This window comes from Alosa pseudoharengus, unplaced genomic scaffold (assembly GCF_046254945.1).
Source record: "Alosa pseudoharengus isolate Yale_2024_CS ecotype anadromous, Long Island Sound unplaced genomic scaffold, YU_APseudo_1.1 YU_APseudo_1.1_scf_14, whole genome shotgun sequence".
NCBI lineage: Eukaryota > Metazoa > Chordata > Actinopteri > Clupeiformes > Clupeidae > Alosa > Alosa pseudoharengus.
The window spans coordinates 11,841,500-11,851,966 of NW_027468609.1; the positions used below are offsets into that span (position 1 = coordinate 11,841,500).

The window sequence follows — 10,467 nt, forward strand, 5'->3', positions numbered from 1 at the left end:
TTTTGATGTCCACCTCTGTCTCTTGTCTAGCTACGCATGAACCTGCACACTTGAACCAATCAGCTGTCATGATCACGGTTGGATATCGAGATAGCACAGCTATTGTATCGACTCTTGAGAGTTGGACATACAAACTGGACCAGACAGCAACATCTGGGCCGTGTTAGTGATGCCTCTCAGCGATGAAGGTCCTGGCGAAGCATGCGCTCACTGAAGCATTCCATCCACCACAGGGCTGTGCGCTAACTTTGTGTTGCTCATAGCACTGGTGCTACAGAGGTTGATGGTTTTGTAGCACAGTGCGTCAGTGATGCGCATCTTCAACCCGTGTGAATACGCACGGAGGAGTACGCCTCATCCTTAAGGCTTATCTCAAGATTGGTCAGTTGCTTTGGTCATGTGTCATGTGATGGTGGCCGACTTAACAACCTCAAGACAAGTCCAGAATATAAAGAGCTCTTGTTGCTAAGCCCAAGTGTTGTTCTAAAGTCCAAACTTGCCTATAGGCAGCTGTGTCTTTGAAAGGTGAGATTTTCACACCACAAACAAGAAATTCTGCCACTCGCTGGCAGCTTCCTCTCCTCTGAATCGGCACAGTACCTAACTATGTTGTTTCCTTTTTTGCCTTCACCAGAGCAACTGTCAGTGGTGTATAAATGTGATTTAAATAAATTCATTATTCTCACATTTGAATTAAGACATGGCGAGGCCACTGTGTCGCCGTTGTCAGATATAGTATACGACCAATCTGCCCGGCTCTTCCTGACTTTACTGGGGTGCTATAAATCACACAGACTTTTCATAATGAGAGAGATGCTCCCCTGAGAGAATTACAAACACTCTTCACTTCTAGCAAATACCCCAGAGCACAGTCGGAGAGAAATATACAACTTTCACCTCAGACAAAGCTATCGGAGCAAAACAAATGGAGGTAACACTTTATTTTAATGTGTCGCTGTTACAGTGTACCTACCTAATTAGGTACAGTGGTACAACCTGTGTAGTTATTACATTGTAATACTGAGTTCTTTTACAAAACTTTGCCAATTTGCCTAAATTTTCATCAGAGGCAAAGAGCTGACCTGAGACCTGCTGGATGGGGTAAATCTGATCATGATAGATTTGATATACAAACCATTCTTAGCTCCAGTCAAGGGCCTCATTGTCTTCAGTGTACATGTAACAGCTGTGCTGCTACAACCTGTTTACTCTTTGATACAGTGGAATAAACCTATGAAGTGTACCAGTAAAATACTTACAATTACATATTACATGTATGTTGTGTCATTGGTGTCACTGTAACAGTGACACATTAAAATAAAGTGCTACCCAAATGGATACTCGTTCAACCTCAAATAAACATTGTGCATAACTAAAAAAATAAACATGTTTTTCTTCTACGAAATCTACTACTGCACACTATTTGCATTTTAAGTGAATGAAATACCTGTTTAAACACTCTTCATCTATGAAAGCATCCTCTGAGAAAGAATTTGTAATAAGACTTTGAACTTCAGATTGCAGGCTCCTGGCAGCTCTCAAAGACATTTCATCTCAGATGATATCTCATCATGTCCAACCCTGTCCAAACGCAAATAGGACCAGAACCTCCTGGAGGGAATAGGACCTCTCCTCTGCTGGGAGCCACTTCAGGGCCCGTTTAGTGACAGGCTCAGGTTAGTTCCAGAACCTTCCTTTCTTTGTGTAGCACATTTAAGTTGCTCCAGCCTGATGACGTCATGACAGACCTCCTTACCTTGGAGTGCTCCACATGCCACCCAGCCACACAAAGCTCTCCCTGTGTGGATAATCTTTCAGTGGGCGGTTGACTTCAAACACTTTAAAAGAGACAGGCCAAGAATTCACTATTGTAATAATCAAACCTGAAGTCCAATATTAGAACCCACTTTTAATGGAACCACTGTTGTAGGCGAGGATTGTGTAGACACATTTTCTTTGAAGATTAAAATCCACATCACCATTTCAATGGATATATTGAATGTAGATTTATAAAATAAATCTTAATTCTGTTAAACATTTATATTGAAAAATAACACTTACATTCCATAAATTTGCCATTAAGTTCTTATATGACGGATTCCTGGACTGGTATATGAAGACAGATGAGCAAAGTCAACGGTATTGACATTTTCTTGTTTTAACCTGCAGCTGCAGTCAAAGCTGATGTTGCACAACTCCAGATTTTGTTTTGCTTTAAATGGGAGAAATCAGCAAGACCCAGAGGAAACCCACAGACTATAAACATTCTAGTAGGAACACAGCCATAATGCTACAGTTGCTACAGCAGTGACATGCCTAGCCATGACTGGATGGCTTTGGGTGGGTTTACTGCACAGGTTCCGTCAGCTTTAGCTGCTAGTATAGGCCAGCAAACATGCCTAGTCGTGACTGAGTGGGGGTAGTTTCCGTCAGCTGTATTTCAACATAGTCCCTCCTATCGCCTTAGTGTTGTACTTGGCCCTGTCAAATACATTCTATAAACAGTTAGCCCATGAAGTGCCACACACAAGACTGAGATAAATATAGACTGATAACAGATAGATAATATTACTGGGAATTCACACCGCAAGCAAAACATAAGCAGGGGCGGACCTGCCATTAGGCATGGTCAGGCAATTGCCTGGGGCCTCGGCCACCAGGGGGCCTCGTCATCCCCGTATCGTATTTCGTTTTTATTTTTTTTAAATAAATGATCACCGCATCTAAACAATATATTCTAATCCATAATAAAAATTGAAAAAATATTTTGCCTCATGATTGCTCATAAACTCATCATAAAATCAAATGACTGCAGGTCCGCTTCCTGTCACCATAGCAGCAACTAGCTATCTGAACGATGTCTTGGTGAGGTGTGGAGTTGAGCGATTGACAGCAGCCATGAAACGTTTCCAGAGTGGAAGTGATAAAAGAAAAAGAAAAAGGGAGGAGGAAGAATTTAGAAAGAAATTGCCTAAATTAACCAACTTCTTCCAGTCGAAGAATTCTTCCACGGAAGAAAGTAATTTGGATAGCTCTTGCACTAGGCCGACATATTATTCTACTGATGATGATGATTAATGTTGATCTAAGTGAAACAGTCGTGAGGGACAAGATCACTGTCACTGCCGAAGTCCGTACTGGTGCTGTTGGTGCTGCTACGGACACCATTTCAGTAGCAGAAGCTTTGGGTGCAAACGAAACCAGTAGGCCTACGTGAGTAGCCCTAACACAATACAGTTATCAGTGACGACCCTGCGTTATGCCAGACACCGTAAGAGATGCAGAGCGAGTTGAAATCGTTGAAAAAGGCCCTGTGCAAATTAAGAACTTTGAATTCCCCAAAAATGCAGATAAACCACCCAGAAGATTCATGGTTGAACATTATTACATGACCATGAAAAATTGAAAAAAAATTAACAGAAAATGGCTAGTTTATTCGGTCAGTGCAGACGCTCTTTATTGTTTTGGATGTCGGCTTTTTGGAAGATCGAACACCTCACTTAGTTCGCACGCACACTCTCACTCTCTCTCTCCCTCTCTTCTACACATAGCCTACACACACAGACTCTCATACATAGCTACATAGAGTATATTCACACACAGAGACCCCAAACCCCTAGCCTACTCTCTCTCTCTCTCTCTCTCTCACACACACACACTCACACCATTCATAATTGTAATACTTTCAAAGGTTTTTACTAATGTTTTTTGATTGTCATCTATGGCAATAAATATTTGTTGTATTTGAGTATGCCTCAGCGTCCCATTATTACAAAAAAAAGTGTGTTTTAGTTTTAGGGTTGTGGTGCGGGGCGGGGGGGGGGGTCTCGGAGGGGCCTCGGGATCCTTTGCCTTGGGCCTCAAAGTGTCCAGGTCCGCCCCTGAACATAAGCAAGAGTGAAAGGTAAATAAATCACTTTGCACTGCCTCCATCTGTAACACGACACATTTTATCTATGTATTTGGTATTATCAATTTATTTGTTCATGTCTTGGTGACTATGCCGCTCTGTCCGGCATCTTTTGTATTGTGTGTCAATGTCTTCTGTGTGGAGCGCTTTGGGTTGCACTCTGTGCATACAAAACTGCGCTATATAAATAAAAGTGACTTGACTTGACTTAAAATGTATTTTCTATGTACTGTATGCTTCACATATGCTTTAAAATAGAGGAGAAGCATAACATGATGCTAGCCTCTACTTTTAATGCCCGTAATACGTGCGTAAAGTTTTGCCAGTGTAAACGACCATAATACGTGCGGTCTGCGCAAATATCAGCCATCAATATAAAACATAGCAACCGACAACATTTTTTAAATGTAGTAGGCCTATCTAATGGTATGTGGGAATTGGAAGAAAACGAGTGAAAACAACACATCGTATCACATCGTATCGCTGCAAATTTTAAAGTATCGAAAAGTATCGACTGTGGCTTACAGAATCAATCTTGTTTGGAATCATGATAAAACTGGTGATTTAGACCCCTACTGCGCGGTGGAGAGGATGACGTGTGTCCTCTGTCGGGCGCAGAGACTGCGTGTGGTTGGTCCATGGGGGTCTACTCAGAGAGTTCTTTCTTCTCTAACACAGAGTCAAGCAGCCTGGGGACCCAGGGACATTCCACACACACACACCTCCTCAAACACGTAGTGAGTCAGAAGGTCAAACATCTCTCGCTCTCTCTCACACACACCCACACAAAGACACACGGTGGCTCTTTCACCCAACCACCTACAGAGAGACTTTCTTTCGTACTCTTTGTCATACACACACAGACACACACACGCACACGCACACGCACGCACGCACGCACGCACACACTCACACACACACACACACACACACACACACACACACACACACACACACACTTTTTGTCTCATCTCATCAGTACCTCGGCCATTTGCTGCCTAGGTGACTGTGGAAGCTGTGGCATTTAATAGAGGGACTTCCATTTCAGTTTTGGTGGACCTAATGAGGGAGAGCGGTCAGTGGAAATCTCCCACTGCTCAATTATGGCTCGTGTGACGTGGATTGGGCAGGGAGGCTGGGCTCGCGACCTTCACCAGCTGCTGTTCTCAAGTAGGAACATTTCACAAATGTCAACCCAAGGAGGAACGCGTTGTTCATTTAAAATAAAATCTGCACCTCACCCACGTTAACTTCTCACATAGACAGCGCTGGGGAAAGAAGGTGAGTACAGGAGGGCATGTGTGTGTGTGTGTGTGCAGAGGCGGTCTTAACATAGAGGCATAGGTAGGCGGCTGCTTGGGGCCCCCTACCAGTAGTCTTAGTAGGGGGGCCCCCAACCAACCTAAAAATAAAAAAATAAAAACCCCTTATCATCATGAACGCTTCTAAAGTATTGTAAATTGTAATAATATTCTTAAGAAATACTTAAAACACTGACGTAGTAGTTAAAATGTCCAGTTCATGGTTATGTCCCTACACATACACCCCCTACTTCCACAATGAAATGGACTAGTCTGTAACGTGCGTTGTGCGAAAGATAAACACAAAGGACGACTGGGAAAGTGTTGACAATTTAGCGATTCTGTCGCTAGATTAAGTTTTGGCCATCCCTAGCGAGAGAAATGGCATAGGTTGGAATAGGTTGGAAATGACTGCATTTCAGCCACCTGATGCTCGTTCTGGTGTATATGACAAGATAGTACAGAAATTTAAAGTGTAGGCCTACCAATTAATATAAGTATTAAAACAATTATTTCAAGAAGTTGCCTATAATATGAGTAGGAGAAAAGCAAACAGGCGTAAAGGGGAATTAAAGGGCCATCACCAGGGTTTTTTAGGTGGTGGTGGGGGGGGAGTCGAGTTCTCTGTTGGGCTGTTGTGACTATTAGTTTGTGTAGTGCTACACTTTGTGTGTTCTCTCCTTTCCATCTTCATTTTGGAGTAAAGAAGTGTATGCAGGGTATAAAGGGGAAGGGTTTTTTCTCCTCTCCAACCTTTACTTTCCCGATTAAGATTAGCTTTACCTGCCTATCCACCATTCAGTCGGTAGGCTACATTTTTTTTTCGTTCTCTTTTAAAGATCGGATGGGGGGGGGGGGCATACATACCTTCGCCTTGGGCCCCCAATTTGCTAAATCCGCCACTGTGTGTGTATGTGTGTGTGTGTGTGTGTGTGTGTGTGTGTGTGTGTGTGTGTGTGTGTTTGAGTGTGTGTGTGTGTGTATGTGTGTGTGTGTGTGTGTGTGTGCGCGTGCATTTGCGTGTGTGTTTGTGTGCTGGCTTGTGTAATCCTATACACACACACACACAAGAAACACACACACACACAGACACACACACAAACACACACACACACACACACACAAGGAGGCCAGTCGCTCTGGTGATTGCCCAGTTTAGAGCACAGAACACTCACTGCATCACATGACACTTACATGATTTAACCTGGCCGTGTGGTGAGTGAGTGTGTGTCTGTTTGTGTGTGTAATAATGTGTATGTGTGTGTGTGTTTGTGTGTGTATGTGTGTGTGTGTGTGTGTGTGTGTGAGAGAGAGAGAGAGAGAGAGAGAGAGAGAGAGAGAGCTAGCAGAAGCACACACACACACACACACACACACAAGGAGGCCAGTCACTCTGGTGATTGCCCAGTTTAGAGCACAGAACACTCACCAACACTCATCGCATCACATGACACTTACATGATTTAACCTGGCCCTGTGGTGAGTGAGTGTGTGTCTGTTTGTGTGTGTGTGTGTGTGTGTGTGTGTGAGAGAGAGAGAGACAGAGAGAGAGAGAGAGAGCAAGCTAGCAGAAGCTAGTTTAAGCTACCGTCACTGGGTGAAAAGGCTCTGAATCAGGGAATATTCATAGTGATATATTTCCTGATATGTGTAATATCAGGAAATATATTGGTTGATATGCTCCTGATATTTTAGTGCCAATTGCCATATCAGGAGCATATCAAAAGTCCTGAATGGGACTGCGACGACATGCAAGATATCCAGACTTCATATTCTCACCTGATATGATCCATGTTTCAAGTATTAGCTACTTATATGACCCCGGACACCTCTTGTTCTTGTTCCCATATATCCCCTGATATGTCAAACATGGGACTACGCATATACTGCCCATATACTGCCAGGCACAGCTAATTTCGCAGGCATTTATGTGTATGCCTTTATTTGCTTTTCCATAGGCTTTATGCCTTTATTTTTAAAATTAACCCTGTGATTTATGTAATTTTTTTAAACGTGAGATAGTCCTACATAACCAACACTGAGCTTATTGTGCAACTTTAACTTAAATAATATTTCATATTAATTTTACATACACTTAATTACATTATTTACTTTGAATTACACCTGCTAAATCCCAATGACTTATTTTACTTTACCATGAAAATTCATATACGACAGGCAATAAAATTTGTTACATGGCCTTTATTGTATTTATCAATCAATATTCAAATCAACATGGCTTTCTCGCCTGCAGTAGGGGGCTTACGCAGTGACACTCGCCCCCTCTCAATGACCTGCCTCAAGTGAGAACAGAGACTTCTGCTTGACTACAGTGGTTTAAACAGTCCATGGTCTGGGTGTGAAATATCCTTTAAAACATTTTGGGCCCTTGTCCGTACTCTTCTGGTATACAGTAGATGGTAGGGAGAGGTGCTCTGATGGTCCTTTTGGCAGTAAAAGTGAGGTGTCTGTAAAAAGAGAAAGAAAGTATATGTTACAATTGACCCTGTCCATGAATATAATTAACTCAGCTTGTGTGACAAATAAAAGCAAACCCACAATAGCAGCCTAAACGTCAGGTGCAATAGTTAGAAGTAATGGAGATATGTATTACAGTTGTGCTCATAAGTTTACATAACCTTAGCATACACATACATTTAAAAATCATCTGATCTTAATGCCTTAATTTTAAAAAATGAGGAAAAATCCAACCTTTAAGGAACACTTATGTATTTACAATACATTATTCATTCACAAAGAAAATTGTTGTCCTTAAAGGTTGGATTTTTCCTCATTTTTTTTAATTAAGGCATTAAGATCAATTTCCAAAAGTATCATACCTAATTGCAACACTGTCTGCAGAAGCTCTTGCCTTCTTGCTTAAACCACCTTTCTGATGCCTAACATAGATCCTCCCCCATCTGACGTGCAGTGCCAGCCTCTGGCTCCAGGCTGGGACTTACTGGATGGCACCTAAAAAAATAAAACAGCAATTGCTATACATTATGTTATTGTTGATTAAGATAAAAATCAAACATTAAAAAATAAGTTGGTAAGTCAATCAGGTGTTAAAACAAAAATGATAATTACCTTATGAAGGCACCCTTGCCAACATCACCATCAATTCTTGATATCAGTTTATTTGTGAGGGTTTCAGTTTCTGTAAATAGAAAATAAGATTTAACTCAATTATGACTATGCTCAGTTTGGCATATATTCATCACATTATTTACATTACCACCAACATAATGGTAAACATGGCTAAACTTCAAAATTCAAGACTATTATTAAAAGCTACAATAATGATGATTAGTTTCTGTATTAATGCATTACATTGCACATTTGTCAAACAAATTAGAGTGTGCACAGTGACATAGCCCTCATTCAAAACACACAAACACTTACAGCATGTTGAGGGCAGCAGCCATGGCTTCCAGACATAGTCAAGTAGCATGTAGTAGTAGCAGGACAGACTTTGCCCTGGTCTGTTGATGGAGCCCACTAAAGTCATAACAACAAACAGACACATGAAAAAAAGGGGATAAACTAAACACAGCAACAGACACAAATACATGCAAACACATTATAATGTCATTTGCTATTCTACGTGTGTGTCTGTCTGTCTCTACCTGGTGAGTGAACTCTTGCGGGATTGAAACCTCTTTTGTATGGAAGTGGCAAACATTTGGAATATTCCAGAATGCACTCAGTGTTCTCAGGGAAGCAGTCCTCACAACTCACTGCCTGCAAACTGAGAACAGAGGGAAATTAAGATTAATAAATGGCAAAATAAGCTTACACATAACATGAAAAGACTATCACTGAAGCACTAATGCCCTCACATGCATCTTAAATGAACACATGCCTTGGCACAAGTCAGGTACAACCAAATAAGGGCTATGAAATGAAGAACATTTTGCCTAATGCTACCCATATAATGCTACCCCATACATCAGAAACCTTTGACAAGATTTGGCTTTCAAGCTTTACTCAAAAGACTACAATCTTTCAATAATCTTACCCAAATCTGGTCAAGTCTTCTGGTGTAAGCATGGCTTAATATAACACTAGCTGCTATACATTACCCTTCACAAACTAAAGATCCCTTCACTTGTCGGCATCATATTGAGGTAGCTACGTCAACCCCCTGTTCACGTTTGCCTGCATAGTCATTAGCAGCCACTATAAATGTAGCTATAAGTTGTAGCTAGGTTAGCTAACCTAGTCGTGCCTGATAGCCTTGGCCATTTCATTCAAACTAAAACTTTACATCCATAACGAAATCTCAGACAGACTTATTGTTGAATATGATATTACTACCATTCCAGATATTCCATACAATGGTAAAGTTAGTTATTGGAAAAGTTAACATTAACAGCTAGCAGCTAACGTTAGCGATGTTAGCTCGCTAGCAAACGTTAACGTTAGCTGATTCTAACATGACGGTTAACAAACGGTTTTGGTTAACATTAATGCTAAAAACAGTAGTTTCCTAATTAATTCCAGTTTCCTAATTAATTCCAGTGACATACAAAAGTACTGTAGTTCTTACCTTGGATATGATGACGGCAGAGTCTGTACAGCTTGCAGTCAGATCCATGACAGAAAAGTGACGGTTGAAGTCACCACCAGTGGCAAGGAGTTCGTTGAGAAGTCAGTCGGTGGGGGATGGGTAGAAGCTATGCTGTGTGTGCGCATGCGCTTATCGAGAGGCAAAGCATAAGAAATCGTGGAAATTATTAGGCCTGCATATTTTAGTTACATTAAAATGACTACCAAACTGATTTTGTAAAGTGTCAAAACAGTAGGCAAGTGGGCTATTACTACTAGTCTAATTATTAACATTATTGGTTCTCACAAACGGCAAATAGCCTATCAGTGATGTTTTATGGTACGTTTTGAGCGTAGGGCATGCGTGACTGTTAATTAGGCAGATCTGGGCCTAGGCTATCTAGTATGATAGCCTATCCAAGGGTGGAGACCTACCCAAAGATATCCAGAAATGGTGTGTGTGACTTGTGATTTGGGTATACATACCCCTGATATCTCATTGGCATATCAGGAGTCAAAATAAATCAATATTTTCACTGATTCTTAAAAACTGGATATGATCAAAGATGCTCCTGATATGCTGCATGTCATAAAAAATATCCGGGCAGTATATCCCCTGATTCAGAGCCTTTTCACCCAGTGCTTCCGTTCTCTCGTCTTTCTGTATGAACTATAAAAGAGGTATAGCGTCGAGTGAACGTCAGT

At 41.3% G+C, this 10,467-nt stretch overlaps 1 long non-coding RNA gene across 1 annotated transcript; it reads right to left on the reverse strand.

The window, feature by feature from the left end:
• Positions 1-7,587: 7,587 nt before the first annotated feature.
• On the reverse strand, positions 7,588-9,875 carry LOC143122395 (uncharacterized). Its single transcript, XR_012986660.1, has 6 exons — positions 9,764-9,875; positions 8,841-8,955; positions 8,617-8,712; positions 8,302-8,371; positions 8,052-8,184; positions 7,588-7,679 (listed from the first exon to the last, which is right to left on the reverse strand). It is a non-coding gene; the product is annotated as an uncharacterized LOC143122395 (long non-coding RNA).
• Between the last annotated feature and the right edge of the window lie 592 nt (positions 9,876-10,467).